This window comes from Bos javanicus, chromosome 12, assembly GCF_032452875.1.
Source record: "Bos javanicus breed banteng chromosome 12, ARS-OSU_banteng_1.0, whole genome shotgun sequence".
Classification (NCBI taxonomy): domain Eukaryota; kingdom Metazoa; phylum Chordata; class Mammalia; order Artiodactyla; family Bovidae; genus Bos; species Bos javanicus.
In genome coordinates this window covers 1-11,614 of record NC_083879.1, presented here as the reverse complement: position 1 = coordinate 11,614, position 11,614 = coordinate 1, and positions in this window count along the sequence as shown.

Genomic DNA, 11,614 nt, shown 5'->3' with positions numbered 1-11,614 from the left:
TGATCACGTGACTGATCATGCACTGATCAGTGGCTATCATGCACTGATCACGTGGCTGATCATGCACTGATCACGTGACTGATCATGCACTGATCACTGGCTATCATGCACTGATCACGTGGCTATCATGCACTGATCACATGGCTGATCATGCACTGATCACGTGACTGATCATGCACTGATCATGGCTGATCATGCACTGATCACGTGACTGATCATGCACTGATCACGCATGATCATGCACTGATCACGTGACTGATCATGCACTGATCACGTGGCTATCATGCACTGATCACGTGCTGATCATGCACTGATCACGTGGCTATCATGCACTGGATCACGTGACTGATCATGCACTGATCACGTGGCTGATCATGCACTGATCAGTGGCTGATCATGCACTGATCACGTGGCTGATCATAACATCACGTGACTGATCATGCACTGATCACGTGGCTATCATGCACTGATCACGTGGCTGATCATGCACTGATCACGTGGCTATCATGCACTGATCACGTGACTGATCATGCACTGATCACGTGGCTGATCATGCACTGATCACGTGGCTGATCATGCACTGATCACGTGACTGATCATGCACTGATCACGTGACTGATCATGCACTGATCACGGGCTGATCATGCATGATCACGTACAATATGGCACTGACATGCACGTGATCACCATGCACACATCACATGCTGATCATGCACTGATCACGGACTGATCATGCACTGATCACGTGGCTACATGCACTACTCATGGCTGATCATGCTGATCAGAAATATCATGCACTGTCACGTGACTGATCATGCACTGATCACGTGGACTGATCATGCACTGATCACCACTTATCATGCACTGATCACGTGACTGATCATGCACTGATCACGTGGCTATCATGCACTGATCACGTGGCTGATCATGCACTGATCACGTGGCTGATCATGCACTGATACCGTGACTGAGCATGGACTGATCACATGACTATCATGTGTGATCACGTGACTTAATGGCGCTGATCATGTGACTGATCATGCGCTGATCATGTTTGCTATCATACACTGATCATGTGCCTCTGGAGGCAATGAACAAAGAGCTGAGTAGGCACGAATCAAACAGTCAGCAGGCAATAATCATGGAACTCAGCTGTGAGGAATCATGCTGCTCAGGGCAATAATCAAGCAGCTGAGCAGGCAGGAATTACGCAGCAGCTGGCAATTGTCAAGCAGATGACAGGCAGGAATCGGCAGCTCAGCTGGCAATTGTCAAGCAGATGAGCAGACAGTAATCACGCAGCTCAGCAGGCCCTGATCACGTGACTGAGCATGCACTGTTCACGTGAATCATGCTGATCAGTGGCAATGATCATGCACTGATCATGCAGGAATTACACTGCACAGCTGGCAACTGTCATGCAGATCAGTGAGATCATGCAGATCACAGCTGAATTGCCGTTGATGAGCACTGATCACGGAATGCAGGCACTGACATGACTGGCATGCACTATCATAAATCATGCTGCTCAGCTGGCAATAATCAAGCAGCTGATCAGGCAGGAATTACACAGCACAGCTGGCAATTGTCAAGCAGATGACAGGCATAACTGCAGCTCAGCTGGCAATTGTCATGCAGATGATGGACAGTCACGCAGCTCAGCAACTGATCACGTGACTGAGCACTGTCACGTGGTGATCATGCACTGATCACGTGGCTGATCATGCACTGATCACGTGGCTATCATGCACTGATCACGTGGCTGATCATGCACTGATCACGTGTCTGATCATGCACTGATCACGTGGCTGATCATGCACTGATCACGTAACTGATCATGCACTGATCACGTGGCTATCATGCACTGATCACGTGGCTGATCATGCACTGATCACGTGGCTGATCATGCACTGATCACGTGACTATCATGCACTGATCACGTGGCATCATGCACTGATCACGGCTGATCATACACTGATCACGTGACTGATGCACTGATCACGTGGCTATCATATCACCGTCACTGGCTCGTCATGAATGATCATGCAAGCTACCATCATATGATCACGTGATGATCATGCACTGATCACGAATGATCATGCACTGATCACGGATGATCATGCACTGATCACGGACTGATCGCACTGATCACGGCTATCGTGCCACGTGGCTGATCATGCACGATCACGTAGCTGATCATGCACTGATCACGTGACTGATCATGCACTGATCACGTAATTGATCATGCACTGATCACGTGGCTGATCATGCACTGATCCGTGGCTGATCACACTGATCACGGGACTGATCATGCACTGATCACGTGACTGATCATGCACTGATCACGTGGCTGATCATGCACTGATCACGTGGCTATCATGCACTGATCACGTGGCTGATCACACACGATCACGTGACTGATCATGCACTGATCACGTGGCTGATCATGCACTGATCACGTGGCTGATCATGCACTGATCACGTGGCTATCATGCACTGATCACGTGGCTGATCATGCACTGATCACGTAGCTGATCATGCACTGATCACGTGACTGATCATGCACTGATCACGTGGCTGATCATGCACTGATCACGTGACTGATCATGCACTGATCACGTGGCTGATCATGCACTGATCACGAATGTATGTGATCACTGTACACTGATCATGCACTGATCAATGACTGATCATGCACTGATCACGTGGCTTATCATGCACTGATCATGTGACTGATCATGTGCTGATCATGGCAGGTCATACACTGATCATGTGCCCTGGAGGCAATGAACAAAGAGCTGAGTAGGCAGGAATCAGTAGGCATAATCATGGAACTCAGCTGTGAGAAATCATGCTGCTCAGCTGGCAATAATCAAGATGAGCAGGCAGGAATTATGCAGCACAGGTGGCAATTGTCAAGCAGATGACAGGCAGGAATCGTGCAGCTCAGCTGGCAATTGTCAAGCAGATGAGCAGACAGTATCACGCAGCTCAGCAGGCCCTGATCACGTGACTGAGCATGCACTGTTCACGTGGCTGATCACACACTGATCACGTGACTGATCATGCACTGATCACGTGGCTCATGCACTGATCACGGACTGATCATGCACTGATCACGGTATCATGCACTGATCACGTGGCTGATCATGCACTGATCATGTATGATCATGCACTGATCACGTGACTGATCATGCACTGATCACGTGGCTGATCATGCACTGATCATGGGGACATCATGCACTGATCACGTGGCTGATCATGCACTGATCACGAGCTACCATGCACTGATCACGTGACTGATCATGCACTGATCACGTGACTGATCATGCACTGATCACGTGGCTGATCATGCACTGATCACGTGGCTGATCATGCACTGATCACGTGACTGATCATGCACTGATCACGTGGCTGATCATGCACTGATCACGTGGCTGATCATGCACTGATCACGTGGCTGATCATGCACTGATCACGTACTGATCATGCACTGATCACGTGGCTGATCATGCACTGATCACGTGACTGATCATGCACTGATCACGTGACTGATCATGCACTGATCACTGAATCATGCACTGATCACGACTGATCATGCACTGATCACGTGACTGATCATGCACTGATCACGTGGCTGATCATGCACTGATCACGTGGCTGATCATGCACTGATCACGTGCTGATCATGCACTGATCACGTGACTGATCATGCACTGATCACGTGACTGATCATGCACTGATCAGTGGCTATCATGCACTGATCACGTGGCTGATCATGCACTGATCACGTGACTGATCATGCACTGATCAGTGGCTATCATGCACTGATCACGTGGCTATCGCACTGATCACGTGGCTGATCATGCACTGATCCGTGACTGATCATGCACTGATCACGGCTGTCATGCACTGATCACATGACTGCCATGCACTGATCACGTGATGAACACTGATCACTGATCATGCACTGATCACGTGGCTGATCATGCACTCGACAAGGTTCGGTGCAACACTGCAGCTACCGCGGCACTCATCACGTGAGTGATCATGCACTGATCACGCAACTGATCATGCACTGATCACGTGACTGATCATGCACTGATCACGTGCTGATCATGCACTGATCACGTGACTGATCATGCACTGATCACGTGGCTATCATGCATCAGGTTTGCGATGATCATGCACTGATCACGTAGCTATCATGCACTGATCACGTGACTGATCATGCACTGATCACGTGGCTGATCATGCACTGATCACGTGGCTGATCATGCACTGATCACGTGACTGATCATGCACTGATCACGTGACTGATCATGCACTGATCACGTGCTATCATGCACTGATCACGTGGCTGATCATGCACTGATCACGTGGCTGATCATGCACTGATCACGTGGCTGATCATGCACTGATCACGTGACTGATCATGCACTGATCACGTGGCTATCATGCACTATCACGTGGCTGATCATGCACTGATCATGTAGCTACATGCACTGGTCACGTGACTGATCATACACTGATCACGTGACTGATCATGCACTGATCACGTGGCTGATCATGCACTGATCACGTGACTGATCATGCACTGATCACGTGGCTATCATGCACTGATCACTGGCTGATCATGCACTGATCTCATTGCTGACATGCACTGATACCGTGACTGAGCATGGACTGACACATGACTATCATGTGTGATCACGTGACTTAATGCACTGATCATGTGACTGATCATGCGCTGATCATGTTGGCCATACACTGATCATGTGCTCTGAGGCACAAATCAAGAGCTGAGTAGTGCACGAATCAAACAGTCAGCAGGCAATAACTGGAACTCAGCTGTGAGGAATCATGCTGCTCAGCTGGCAATAATCAAGCAGCTGATCAGGCAGAATTACGCAGCACAGCTGGCAATTGTCAAGCAGATGACAGGCAGGAATCGTGCAGCTCAGCTGGCAATTGTCAAGCAGATGAGCAGACAGTAATCACGCAGCTCAGCAGGCCCTGACGTGACTGAGCATGCACTGATCACGTGAATCATGCTGATCACTGGCAATGATCATGCACTGATCAGCACTGACTGATACAGCACAGCTGGCAATTGTCATGCAGATGACATGCAGGATCGTGCAGATCACTGGAAACTGTCAAGTAGCTGATCAGACACTAATCACGCAGCTCATCATGCACTGATCACGTGACTGATCATGCACTGATCACGTGAATCATGCTGCTCAGCTGGCAATAATCAAGCAGCTGAGCAGGCAGGAATTACACAGCACAGCTGGCACTGGCCACAGACATCAGGCAGGAATCGTGCAGCTCAGCTGGCAATTGTCAAGCAGATGAGCAGACAGTAATCACGCAGCTCAGCAGGCCCTGATCACGTGACTGAGCATGCACTGTTCACGTGGCTGATCATACACTGATCACGTGACTGATCATGCACTGATCACGTGGATATCATGCACTGATCACGTGGCTGATGCACACTGATCACGTGTCTGACCATGCACTGATCACGTCTGATCATACACTGATCACGTAACTGATCATGCACTGATCACGTGGCTATCATGCACTGATCACGTGGCTGATCATGCACTGATCACGTGCTGATCATGCACTGTCACGTGACATATCATGCACTGATCACGTGGCATCATGCACTGATCACGTGGCTGATCATACTCTGATCACGTGACTGACATGCACTGATCACGTGGCTATCATGCACTGATCACGTGGCTCGTCATGGAATGATCACGTAGCTACCATATACTGGTCACGTGACTGATCATGCACTGATCACGTAAATGATCATGCACTGATCACGTGACTGATCATGCACTGATCACGTGACTGATCATGCACTGATCACGTGGCTATCATGCACTGATCACGTGGCTGATCATGCACGATCACGTAGCAACCATGTACTGGTCACGTGACTGATCATGCACTGATCACGTAATTGATCATGCACTGATCACGTGGCTGATCATGCACTGATCCGTGGCTGATCACACTGATCACGTGACTGATCATGCACTGATCACGTGACTGATCATGCACTGATCACGTGGCTATCATGCACTGATCACGTGGATATCATGCACTGATCACGTGGCTGATCACACACGATCACGTGACTGATCATGCACTGATCACGTGGCTATCATGCACTGATCACGTGGCTGATCATGCACTGATCACGGGCTATCATGCACTGATCACGTGGCTGATCATGCACTGATCACGTAGCTATCATGCACTGATCACGTGACTGATCATGCACTGATCACGGGCTGATCATGCACTGATCACGTGACTGATCATGCACTGATCACTTGATCATGCACTGATCACGCAGCCATCATGCACTGATCACATGACTGATCATGCACTGATCACATAACTGATCATGCACTGATCACCTGGCTTATCATGCACTGATCATGTGACTGATCATGTGCTGATCATGTTTGTGTCATACACTGATCATGTGCCTCTGGAGGCAATGAACAAAGAGCTGAGTAGGCAGGAATCAGTAGGCATAATCATGGAACTCAGCTCTGAGGAATCATGCTGCTCAGCTGGCAATAATCAAGCAGCTGAGCAGGCAGGAATTACGCAGCACAGCTGGCAATTGTCAAGCAGATGACAGGCAGGAATCGTGCAGCTCAGCTGGCAATTGTCAAGCAGATGAGCAGACAGTAATCACGCAGCTCAGCAGGCCCTGATCACGTGACTGAGCATGCACTGATCACGTGCTGATCATACACTGATCACGTGACTGATCATGCACTGATCACGTGGCTATCATGCACTGATCACGTGGCTGATCATGCACTGATCACGTAATTGTCATGCACTGATCACGTGGCTATCATGCACTGATCACGTGGCTGATCATGCACTGATCACGTGACTGATCATGCACTGATCACGTGGCTGATCATGCACTGATCACGTGGCTGATCATGCACTGATCACGTGGCTGATCTGCACACAATGATCACGTGGCTGATCATGCACTGATCATGGATGATCATGCACTGATCACGTGACTGATCATGCACTGATCACGTGGCTGATCATGCACTGATCACGTGGCTGATCATGCACTGATCACGTGACTGATCATGCACTGATCACGTGGCTGATCATGCACTGATCACGTGGCTGATCATGCACTGATCACGTGGCTGATCATGCACTGATCACGTGACTGATCATGCACTGATCACGTGGCTGATCATGCACTGATCACGTGACTGATCATGCACTGATCACGTGACTGATCATGCACTGATCACGTGGCTGATCATACACCATCCATGACTGACATCATGCACTGATCACGTGACTGATCATGCACTGATCACGTGACTGATCTGCACTGATCACGTGGCTGATCATGCACTGATCACGTGGCTGATCATGCACTGATCACGTGACTGATCATGCACTGATCACGTGACTGATCATGCACTGATCAGCTGGCATCATGCACTGATGATTGAAGGACATGCACTGATTCACTGGACTGATCATGCACTGATCACGTGGCTGATCATGCACTGATCACGTGGCTGATCATGCACTGATCACGTGGCTGATCATGCACTGATCACGTGACTGATCATGCACTGATCACGGCTATATCATGCACTGATCACATGACTGATCATGCACTGATCACGTGCTGATCATGCACTGATCACGTGACTGATCATGCACTGATCACGTGGCTATCATGCACTGATCACGTGGCTGATCATGCACTGATCACGTGGCTACATGCACTGATCACGTGACTGATCATGCACTGATCACGTAACTGATCATGCACTGATCAGTGACTGATCATGCACTGATCACGTGACTGATCATGCACTGATCACGTGACTGATCATGCACTGATCACGTGGCTATCATGCACTGATCACGTGGCTGATCATGCACTGATCACGTGGCTATCATACTGGTCACGTGACTGATCATGCACTGATCACGTGGCTGATCATGCACTGATCACGTGGCTGATCATGCACTGATCACGTGACTGACATGCACTGATCACGTGACTGATCATGCACTGATCACGTGGCTATCATGCACTGATCACGTGGCTGATCATGCACTGATCACGTGACTGATCATGCACTGATCACGTGGCTGATCATGCACTGATCACGTGACTGATCATGCACTGATCACGTGGCTATCATGCACTGATCACGTGGCTGATCATGCACTGATCACGTAGCTATCATGCACTGATCACGTGACTGATCATGCACTGATCACGTGACTGATCATGCACTGATCACGTGACTGATCATGCACTGATCACGTGACTGATCATGCACTGATCACATGGCTATCATGCACTGATCACGTGGCTGATCATGCACTGATCACGTGGCTGATCATGCACTGATACGTGACTGATCATGGACTGATCACATGACTATCATGTGTGATCACGTGACTTAATGGCACTGATCATGTGACTGATCATGCACTGATCATGTTTGCTATCATACACTGATCATGTGCCTCTCTGAGGCATGAACAAAGAGCTGAGTAGGCACGAATCAAACAGCCAATGCAACAATCATGGAACTCAGCCTGAGGAATCATGCTGCTCAGCTGCAATAATCAAGCAGCTGATCAGGCAGGAATTACGCAGCACAGCTGGCAATTGTCAAGCAGATGACAGGCAGGAATCGTGCAGCTCAGCTGGCAATTGTCAAGCAGATGAGCAGACAGTAATCACGCAACTCAGCATGCACTGATCACGTGACTGAGCATGCACTGATTCACGTGAATCATGCTGATCAGTGGCAATGATCATGCACTATCAGGCAGGAATTACACAGCACAGCTGGCAACTGTCATGCAGATGACAGGCATGATCATGCAGATCAGCTGGAAATTGTCAAGAGCTGAGCAGACACTAATCACGCAGCTCAGCAGGCACTGATCACGTGACTGAGCATGCACTATCACGTGAATCATGCTGCTCAGCTGGCAATAATCAAGCAGCTGAGCAGGCAGGAATTACACAGCACAGCTGGCAATTGTCAAGCAGATGACAGGCAGGAATCGTGCAGCTCAGCTGGCAATTGTCAAGCAGATGAGCAGACAGTAATCACGCAGCTCAGCAGGCCCTGATCACGTGACTGAGCATGCACTGATCACGTGGCTGATCATACACTGATCACGTGACTGATCATGCACTGATCACGTGGATATCATGCACTGATCACGTGGCTGATCATGCACTGTTCACGTGTCTGACCATGCACTGATCACGTGGCTGATCATGCACTGATCACGTAACTGATCATGCACTGATCACGTGGCTATCATGCACTGATCACGTGGCTGATCATGCACTGATCACGTGGCTGATCACACACACACACTGTCACGTGACTATCATGCACTGATCACGTGGCACTCATGCACTGATCACGTGGCTGATCATACACTGATCACGTGACTGATCATGCACTGATCACGTGGCTATCATGCACTGATCACGTGGCTGTCATGGAATGATCACGTAGCTACCATATACTGGTCACGTGACTGATCATGCACTGATCACGAATGATCATGCACTGATCACGTGACTGATCATGCACTGATCACGTGACTGATCATGCACTGATCACGTGGCTATCATGCACTGCTCACGTGGCTGATCATGCACTGATCACGTAGCAACCATGTACTGGTCACGTGACTGATCATGCACTGATCACGTAATTGATCCTGCACTGATCACGTGGCTCATCATGCACTGATCACGTGGCTGATCACACTGATCACGTGACTGATCATGCACTGATCACGTGACTGATCATGCACTGATCACGTGGCTATCATGCACTGATCACGTGGATATCATGCACTGATCACGTGGCTGATCACACACGATCACGTGACTGATCATGCACTGATCACGTGGCTATCATGCACTGATCACGTGGCTATCATGCACTGATCACGTGGCTATCATGCACTGATCACGCACTGATCATGCACTGATCACGTAGCTACCTGCATGCACTGATCATTTGATGATCATGCACTGATCACGTGGCTGATCATGCACTGATCACGTGACTGATCATGCACTGATCACACATCATGCACTGATCACGTGAGTCATCATGCATGACTGATAACATGACTGATCATGCACTGATCACTGCACTGACTGCACTGATCACGTGGCTTATCATGCATTGATCATGTGACTGATCATGCACTGATCATGTTTCTGTCATACACTGACATGTGCCTGGAGGCAATAACAAAGAGCTGAGTAGGCAGTGAACAGTCAGCAGGCAATAATCATGGAACTCAGCTGTGAGGAATCATGCTGCTCAGCTGGCAATAATCAAGCAGCTGAGCAGGCAGGAATTACGCAGCACAGCTGGCAATTGTCAAGCAGATGACAGGCAGGAATCGTGCAGCTCAGCTGGCAATTGTCAAGCAGATGAGCAGACAGTAATCACGCAGCTCAGCAGGCCCTGATCACGTGACTGAGCATGCACTGTTCACGTGGCTGATCATACACTGATCACGTGACTGATCATGCACTGATCACGTGGCTATCATGCACTGATCACGTGACTGATCATGCACTGATCACGTGGCTGATCATGCACTGATCACGTGGCTGATCATGCACTGATCACGTGCTGATCATGCACTGATCACGTGACTGATCATGCACTGATCACGTGGCTATCATGCACTGACGTGGCTGATCATGCACTGATCACGTGGCTGATCATGCACTGATCACGTAGCTATCATGCACTGATCACGTGACTGATCATGCACTGATCACGTGACTGATCATGCACTGATCACGTGGCTGACTGCACTGATCACGTGGCTGATCATGCACTGATCACGTGACTGATCATGCACTGATCACGTGGCTGATCATGCACTGATCACGTGGCTGATCATGCACTGATCACGTGGCTGATCATGCACGATCACGTGACTGATCATGCACTGATCACGTGGCTGATCATGCACTGATCACGTGGCTGATCATGCACCACCGATGATCATGCACTGATCACGTGGCTGATCATGCACTGATCACGTGACTGATCATGCACTGATCACGTGACTGATCATGCACTGATCACGTGACTGACTGCACTGACTGGCCGCAATCACCGCAATGATCACGTGGCTGATCACAACATCACGTGACTGATCATGCACTGATCACGTGACTGATCATGCACTGATCAGTGGCTATCATGCACTGATCACGTGGCTGATCATGCACTGATCACTTGACTGATCATGCACTGATCACTGGCTATCATGCACTGATCACCTGGCTATCATGCACTGATCACGTGGCTGATCATGCACTGATCCGTGACTGATCATGCACTGATCACGCCTATATCATGCACTGATCACATGACTGCCCATGCACTGATCACCCGCATGATCATACACTGATCATGTGACAGATCATGCACTGATCACGTGGCTATCATGACTGCCGCCGTTGTCTGCGCAATGATCACGAGCTACATGCACTGGC